Consider the following 9,224-nt stretch of genomic DNA (forward strand, 5'->3'; position numbering starts at 1 on the left):
TATCTCATTGGATTTTCTAATGTCTATGAATAAAATCATGAAACTCATTCTATGAATTTAGTATGTACCTAATTAGTATAGAAATAAAATTAAGAGAAATTGAAAATGCCATGCTTGTGAATTGCAAATAACTAAGATCTCAGAGCAGGGTTGCATCTCTTCTAAGAGTACAGATTCAGTGAATAGGAATATCTTGAGGCTTAGCTTTCTTTAACGAATAGCAAGAATTCAGAATGTTAACTAGCTGGGTTTGTCTTGAGTGCCTTTCCCTGTCCTCACGATATTGCCTTGTTTATCCCCTTGATTTATCCTCATGTCCCACTTAAGCAGGCTATGCACTTTAATGCCATCTTGTTTATGGAGACTAATAAAAGAAAATTCTCTGCAATGGGAGATTTGCTTTATTTAAATGCAAATTAAAACTATATTCTTTCAGTTACAGGCCAAAGATTATAAACACACGCTGCTTAACAATTTCAGGAGAAAGTAAGAGCGTTTTTTCTTCCCATAGAACTGATTTTGTTTTTGTAACATGGTACAACTAATTGAGCTGTGACATTTATATCATCTTATGGATGCATTATACTGCTTTTTAGAAAGGGAAGGTATATATTTATATAAGAAAAGGGGGAAATATGAAATCGCTATACTAGGACAAAATTGACTAACTTGAATTTCAAGACAAGAGAATATCTTTTTTCTAATTAACTACTGTAACTGAATAAATATAATTGTTCTCCTTTATTATTATATGCAGAAAAGACTAATATTTATTTTTGACAGCATGTTCTGTGAAGCAATATAACAATTTGCCCAATGGATTTAAATTTGGAAAAGAGAGAAGGTCTGGTCATTCTCTGGAACCACATACAGCAAAACCATCAGGTATCAAGAAAATGATCCAGAAATGGAGGCGTCAAAAGAACAGAAACAATCACTGCCTATATCTTGTCCAGTAGTAACTGAGCTCTCTGAAGGGATTAGGACCCTATTCTACCCAAGCCAGACAATGAGAAAAATGGAGATGGGTCGAAAACTTGGTGAAAAATATCTAAAGCATAATCTTTTGCCATACTCTTCTTACAATTCAAAACGAAACAGATGAATTGACCTGCTCTTATAGATTTCCCTGGTGTTGCGGTTATTCCGACTTTAAGTAGAGACCCCTTCACTCCAGAACACAATGACTCCCGTTCTTTCCCATATTGGAAGGTGCCTCATTCATTCTCAGTTTTAAATGACTGCTCATGACTGACCTAGGGGCATATGGAAAAAGTCAGCTTGGCGCTGTGACAGGAACTGCAGACCAGCGTGTCCAGTGGTCTCTGACTTAATATCTTGTGCTTCATGGGAAGCATCTTGTTATTATTTACATAGGGATAGTGATCAAATAGAGTGAATTATTTCCACTAGTGTAATGTGAAAAGATTGTCAAAGGATACATACATAACTGAGGGATAAAACTTAGAAGAACAGACTTTCAAAATCAATCTCAAAATGTCCTAATATATTGCAGTTTCTCTGCACTTTAAGCTCAATATTTGCTAAGAAGTCAGTTGTATATAGAGCGGATTATATGATCTTAGAGGAAAATGAGATACTAATTTCAAAGAAATACTTCATCAAAACTCTAAAATTGATGAATTAAATTTAGTAATATTATAGATTTTCATCTAATATAATCCCCTTTCCAGGCAAAATGTTTGCTTATTTATCCTTCTCTAATATATACAATGTTCTCTAATAATATACAATGTTTTATCTATAGGCTTTTTTGTGACATTTCCCACAAAAATATTCCAAAAAATTATACTTTTTAAAACTTCCATATTACACATCTTTATCTAGAAGGAAACAAAAATGGCCTTCATGATAACTATGCTACAAATTTAACTAGCTAATAAACATGTCTCTTTCAATTATGCTGAGAATAAATAGCTTGAATGAGGAAAAATATATTATTTTTCAAGTGTCACTTTAATACTGAAGGGAATTTGGACTGGTTTTGGAAAGGTAATGAACTGATTATTAATCTGGAGAAATTGCCTTTTTAAAATTTATTTATTTATTTTTGGTACCGGGGATCGAACTCCTGACCTTGCGCTTGCCAGGCAGATGCTTATGCTGCTGAGCTAAATCTCCAGCCAAAATTGCCCTTTAAACGAGAGAGAGAGAGAGAGAGAGAGAGAGAGAGAGAGAGAGAGAGAGAGAGAGAATGAAAATAATGGAAAGAATAAACTGCTGCAAGTTGGTTCTTCACACAAAAAGAAAGAAAAAATAAAGAACTAGAGTGTTTATGCATCCATGATATACCAGATGCTTTATGAGGACATTTTTATCACAATCCCATTGTAACACTGCATGTTAAGTTTTACTTGTCCTGTTTTTCTGAGTCAGAGAGATTAGATAATTTGGCCAGTGTTCACTAGTGAGAGGCAAAATTGACCACCAAACCTGACTTCAGAGCTGAAGATCTCTGAGCAGAAATCTGTTGGACATCCTGAGCAAGATGATGGTGAATGGGCTGGTGACATAGCTCAGCAGTACTAGTACCTGCCTAGCAAGTGCGAGGTCATGAGCTTGACCCCCAGTATGAAAAAGCTAAAACTAAAATTTAAAAAAGACGATGTTGAATGTAACATTATAGGAGTGAGCTCAGTTTTAATTTTTCACTTTAACATGGTCATTCTCACAATCTTTTGTAAGAGTGTATATAGAATCCAAATTTATCTTGAGTTAAATTTTTAGTTTGGACTTTTCAATGTATGACTGATAATTTCATCTTCTAATTAAGCAAATGCTTCTGAACAGAACCTTCCATTTCTTTATGTTGTATGTATGCACTTGTAGTATCAATATAAGTTTAGGACCCTGTTGCCAGATTTGAGGCATGGTCATTTCCTACTTTACGCTTATTATTCTGCATTATTGGAATTTGTGGGAGAGGGGAACAAAAACTATTTCCCTTACTGGATTGAACCTATAAACTCTGGCAGCTGAAGCAGAGCTGGAAATCTCCCTAGAGATGAAGAGGACCCTTCCGCCAAATGATAAAGTCAGGAAATTAGTAGCCACTGAATTAACAGCCAGAGAGAAACATGCAGGCACCTGGGGAAGAAATCGCTTTTCACTGACTAAAACTTAGGCAGTGTACCCAAATTGTAGTTATTTGAAGAATCCTATAGGCTTCAAAATAAACAATCACTACCTGTAAATACTAAATGACATAGTAAAGGCATCTGGTTTAATAAAATCTTGGTAAGTCAGTAATTGTGGCTTTCCATTCCACACTGCTGGTTTCAGAAGAACTACATTTACGAGGGTGACTGACAGATGCCCATCATTTATTGGAAAAGGTAAAGTAGAAATTCCAAAAAATGCTAGTTCAACAATTGTCCCAGAAAAATGTAATGAATTCATTCATTGAATTAGAATCTATCAAACTAGAAAATTCTGGTGGGTAAAGCAGGGGAGCATAGAGGTATGAGTAGCATGTATTATTATTTTAGTTTGAAGATAAGAATTTATTGCATATTTTATATCTTGCTAAAGTGGTTGAAAGGAATATATGCATATTTCTAAATAGGTACTATGTCCAATACACATATAGCACTAGGGTTAGGGTTAGGGTTAGGGTTGTGCATAATACATATGTGTTCACATTATAAATGTAAGCATAGTTATAATACCATTCTTTATGTGAGTGTCACTTGTTAGTATTTGATTTGGGGGAAAGGTGTAAGCAGTTACTAAGGATGCATAAAGAGATCCTGGATATCATATACATGGAGTAGTAACCAAACATTAGAAACAAATAAATAAAAAACATTGATGATAGCTCTATCAGTTATGCATTTCTGATATGCAGTATTTATGACATAAATGCTCCAAATAAGATGGTTCTTAATGATTGGTGAATTAATTAACTCAGTATTCATGGTGAATAAATTTTTAATTTTTTCATTTAATTTTAATAGAACCTGTAGTTCTACTATATGTGATAGCATGCACCCCACTAAGACAACTATAAATTGGATTAATAGATGCATACATTACCTACCCAACAATAAGCACATTTCCCAACTGTCCATTTATGAAAAATAATTTGCGACATTACTCATATCAAATCAAAACATGGAATTAGAAATGCCTTATTTATCTTTAATTATTGCAAAGGAAAGAAGGAAAAGAATGCAGCGAAAATGTGGCTCTTTTATGGTTGAGTTAAGCATTGTGGTATTGCAAATCCTTTTTCCATGATTTTGTCAAATTTCTCAGTTGCAGAATTGTTTTTGATACTCTCACAGAGATGATTAAAAGAGTGGAAAAGAGGATCAATAGGGCAAGATTAAAGGGACTGTCATTTTTCAGCCTAAGGAAGGAAGAGGGCTGAATGGCTTCATATATATGTGGCTTACACATTGGACGGTGATTAGTTGCTATTAATTTACGTCAGCAAACAAGAAGAGCCAGTGTGTGAAGTTGCAACGTGAGGAGTTTAGATTAGACACCAAGACAATATCTATAACAATGAAAACCAAGGGACCCTATTTGTTTGAGGAATTAAAAAATAAAACCTTCCTTTTGAATATAGAATTTCTTGACCAAAACATATGATCCTTCCATACCAAATTTGCAAGACAGGTGTTCATTAGTCAAAATGAAGACATAGGGCCAGGGATTTAGCTCAGCAGCATAAGTCCCTGCCCGCAAGCACGAGGTCATGAGTTTGATCCCTGGTATAAAAAAAAAAAAAAAAAAAAAAAAAACCATAGAAAGTACAATTCAAACATCATCTTTATATTCCTTTAAGGAAATTCATGATGTTCTTTCCAATATTTGTGTTTATCTGTGTGTTTTAACAGAATGAAATTAAATAAATGTCCAATTGCTGAAATAAAAAAAAAACCTATAAGTATGAATAATTTCCTTGGAACATATATAATCTTTCTGATTTAATGTTACATCACAGGAATTTTGGCTTCTCCTCTAATATTTTCAAAACATAATATTCCATTATATAGAATGACTGTGATTTTGTCAATTTATTCTTAAACCTTTATTCTATTTTGTAGTTGTTAAAACAAATGTTCTTGAATGTCTTTGGTATATATATTTTAAACACATTTCTGATTATTTCCTTAATCTATACCTTGACGGAATTATTTGAGCAGAAGTTACAAAAAGTTTAAGATGTTTTTACAGGAAACATGTGTCTTATTAACACCCACATTTTAAAATAGGAACTAAAAATGAAAATAATTTTTCCTTGTGTGTAGTCTGATTACTACCAGAATCATGATAGACTGAATATTTTCCTTTGGAAAAATTTTTTTCCACTGGTAAAAAGGAACACTCATCAGACAAGGCCTTAAAATTTGGCAGCAGCTGAGGCATACTAAGCTGTATCAAGAAGATCATGTCATTTTCAAGAAAAGCCTGTCTCAAATGAAAACGAAATGTCAGCCCTGAGCATTTTATTCCCATCTCGCTATCTGACTTCAGGTCAGTCTTAGCTGACCACTTCCTCTCCTTGGTTTATTTGTATTAGAAATAAGTGGATTCGTTAACGGTACCACTTGCTGGCCAGGCCAGACCGGCCAGTGTCCAATAACAGGTACTGGCTGTATTTTTCATGGGGTGACTGATGTTTACTGTGTTGATGGCCCCAGGAGCTGATGTAATCCAAGATAGGTCTTTGTTTACTTCTTAATTTACTGATATGCTGCCCATCTGAAACCAGCGAGCAAGAAAAACAAACACTGTGGAATATGGTACCTGCCTTCACTCTTCCTGCAGTGACTTTTTTTGGAATCTCTTCAAAGGTTTTCCTTAAGGGACTCTTTTCCCAGTGAAAAAGCTTTATCTCATCCCCTTGTTCTAATTAAAACAAAAGCAATCAGCTTCATACCAAGTTAAAGAAACAAAAGAAAAGAAAAAAATAGAAAAGATTGAATTGAATATTTAGAGTTTTTTCTGCATTCAGATTATGCGTACATTCAAATCTTTTGCACATTATTTTTATACATAAAAGTAATTCATTGTTAGTGACATATATACATAAGAACAATTCAATAAAATTGATACCGAGCCTCTCCATAGCAGTTTAACTTTTTTAAAGCATGAAGCTAGGTTTTTCTATTCTAATTTACTTAGTTCATTCTCCACATTTTTTTTTTTTTAATACTGGTACCAGGGATCAAACTCACAACCACACGCTTGCAAGGCAGGCGCTTATGCCGCTGAGCTAAATCCCCAGCCCTCATTCTCCACATGTTAAATAGTTTTCTTTTTGAAGGCTTCAAAGTGAAAAAAAATTCTTACCACCTATTCCATATTGAATGGCAATTTATTATTGTGTCAGAAACGCTACTAAGCTATTTTTATCTTACTTATTATACAGTCAATATTAATATTTTATAGATATAGATGAGGAAAATAGGTGATGAAAAGAAAGTTAAATAACTCCCCCAAGGAAGAGGGTAAAGAACCTATTCCTTCCTCTGGAGTCCTTGTCCTTAAATGATAAACTACATGATCAGAGTATTTCAGAACACCAAATATATATAAAGCTGACATAAACCAAATATTTTGGAATCTATATTCAAGCAAATGATGTCCACTTGTGCTAATTATCTTCATGTATCCAGGGTTAGCTAAAACCTGACTAAATATTCGCTGTTTGCTTAAATGTGCTGAAGGGCTCCCTTGGAAATCCTGTTTTATTTCTGATCAAACCATTTCTGCTATTCCAATTTTGCAACTAGAGTTGTTTTTATTCACATTTGAGTCACCAAGTAGCTGAAATTATTTCATCAGTCATGTTTCAACTACAAATGAAATATTTATAGTTATAAACAAACATATGGATAAGTATGCTTGACACTAAACACTAGTTACTATGGTTGTTTCATATGTCTATGTTGCATCTATACATATAAAATCAAAACATATATTTAACCTTGAAGAATTACCATTGTTTTGTAGAGAATATTTTAACAGAATTTGAGGAATTGTAATATTGTTAGAAAAATTTAGCCTTTAAGCAGCCACTCTGAAGGAATATTCATCCTATAAGGTATGAACATTAATAAGTTTGTGAAAAAGTAGATATCCATATGGATGACTTCCAGAATTCCCTACACATACTGAGTTCCAAGTATGCTCAGTCTTGATATGAGATACCATAATAGTCACAGAAAATTTATGCAAACCTTCCTGTATAGTTTACATTATCTATAGGTTACAATACTTAATGTAAATGTTTCATAAATAGATTTTATATATGTATTGTTATATTGTTTTGCTTATATTTTTAAACAGTTTGGTTCAATTTGGGGATGTAGGAAACATGGATAGAAGGGTTGATTTACATCTTAGAACTGTTTGCATGCACTCATATTCATGATATGTTCTGAAGATTGGTAATGATATCCCCAAAGAAAATGTATTTAACACATGTAGTCCACAGGTGATAAAATAAAGGCACACCATCGGCACCCCACTGATCTGTGCCCTCTTCAGTGGGTACAGACATGGCCCCATCCTGGTTTATTTCCTTTGGCAGGTAACCAGACAGTATCCCAAGCACCAGTTCTACACTTCATGGAAAGAAACTTGGAACAGAAGAAGGTTTGGGAGAGCATTTTGAAAAATAAATGAAATAAGGTTGTTGCTAAAAGCTATCTGCTTAGGAGTCACAAGACTGACAGACGAGCCAAGTTGCAACTTGCAAAAAGTCTGACCTAGCCAAGCAGCCTGTTCTGTGGTGGAAAGCAAAGAGGCTGGCATGGGATTCGGCTGTGTTTACACCATTGGCACTGTTAAAACTTGGGCTAGATCTTCAGATAAGAATCCAGGTTCACGGGAGAAAATTCATTCTAGCTATTGAACTCATTTTCCAGAAATCCAATCCAAATTAGCAGGGAGCATTTGGAAACAGTTTTGCGGGTTGTATATCGCTGAAAATACTCTGAATATGAGAATGTTAATGTTGAACATAACTCAGAGAGAAATATGGGGTTAGCCTGATTGGGCAACAAAAATAGTATGTATTCAGTGTGATTCTACAAAAAGCTTTAATGGAAAGACTTTTAGGGTGGATGAGGTCGGCACCATCTGTCAGATACTAATTTTTCCTCATGAATGAAACAGAAAACATTGACATAGGTGTGACAAAGTAAATTATCACTAATTCCCTGTCAGTATTAATTTCACTTCTTGAATCCAGTTTTACTCCTCCTTTTCTCTAAATTGAAAATGGTTATGACAGGTTCAGGCTGGGTGTGTAAGCGGACATGACAGAGATAACCCTGAAGGACCGCGTACCTTTAGTGATGACAAGGAAGAGAAGGTGATGATGATGGTGGTGGGTGATGGGATCATGATGCACTGAGTGTCTGCTTTGTTCTCAGCGTGCTGTGAGGGCTTCACATCCGTGAGCTCCCTGACTGCACACCACTCTTCCAATTTACACACATAGAACATGAAGCATAGAGAAAGTAAGTTACTAGCCCTAGATTAGACAGACAGTAAGTGGCAGAGTTGGGCTTTGGGAGAAAACCTTTCCTCTCTGTGTTACTTACACATGTGCGCTCGGTAACACGTCCTCTGCAATGTGACCCTCAGTCGTTGGCCGTGCTAACTCTGGCTGTCTTTACTCAAACACCTAAACAGAGGAAAGAGCTAAATTGTCACAGTGCGGGTAAGCCTAGCTCAGTAGAGGGCGATGACCATGGAGTATATGAATGAAAAACAGAGAGGCCAAGGTGACAGGGAAAAAGGTCACTGTCTTAGTTACTTTTTACTCGTCGCTGAGACAAAATACTTGAAGCCCAAAGTTGAGAAAAGAAAGGTTTCTTACAGTTTTTGGAGGTTTCAGTCCACACTCAGTTGGCTCCAAGGCAGGCAGGCATGGCTGGGCTGCAGTTCACGGAGGCTGCAAACAGCAAGCAGGAACCAGCAAAGAGCAAGACACGCCTTTTTCCTGCCATTACATCACATCCTGGCTCCACCCTTAGGTGGGTGGAGCACTGACACCACCAATCCAAGCACTAGACAATGAAGCATCACAAATGCACAATGCAAACTTATGAGGCCTGGGGGCCCTAGACATAAACCATGACAGTCACAGGTCAAGCCCATAGTTTGCTCTTTACTGTTGGATAGATGAGAAGCCAGTAACACATTTCACCAATTGGCATTTTGTAAAGTTCACTATGGGA

General features: G+C 35.5%; 1 long non-coding RNA gene across 1 annotated transcript; it reads right to left on the reverse strand.

Annotated features, from left to right (window-relative positions):
- Positions 1 to 8,328: 8,328 nt before the first annotated feature.
- LOC134478401 (uncharacterized) lies at positions 8,329 to 9,015 on the reverse strand. Its single transcript, XR_010051021.1, has 3 exons — positions 8,864 to 9,015; positions 8,586 to 8,668; positions 8,329 to 8,462 (listed from the first exon to the last, which is right to left on the reverse strand). It is a non-coding gene; the product is annotated as an uncharacterized LOC134478401 (long non-coding RNA).
- Positions 9,016 to 9,224: the final 209 nt, after the last annotated feature.

Source organism: Cavia porcellus, unplaced genomic scaffold, assembly GCF_034190915.1.
Source record: "Cavia porcellus strain 051 isolate PalLab524CR breed Dunkin Hartley unplaced genomic scaffold, mCavPor4.1 scaffold_13, whole genome shotgun sequence".
Lineage (NCBI taxonomy): Eukaryota > Metazoa > Chordata > Mammalia > Rodentia > Caviidae > Cavia > Cavia porcellus.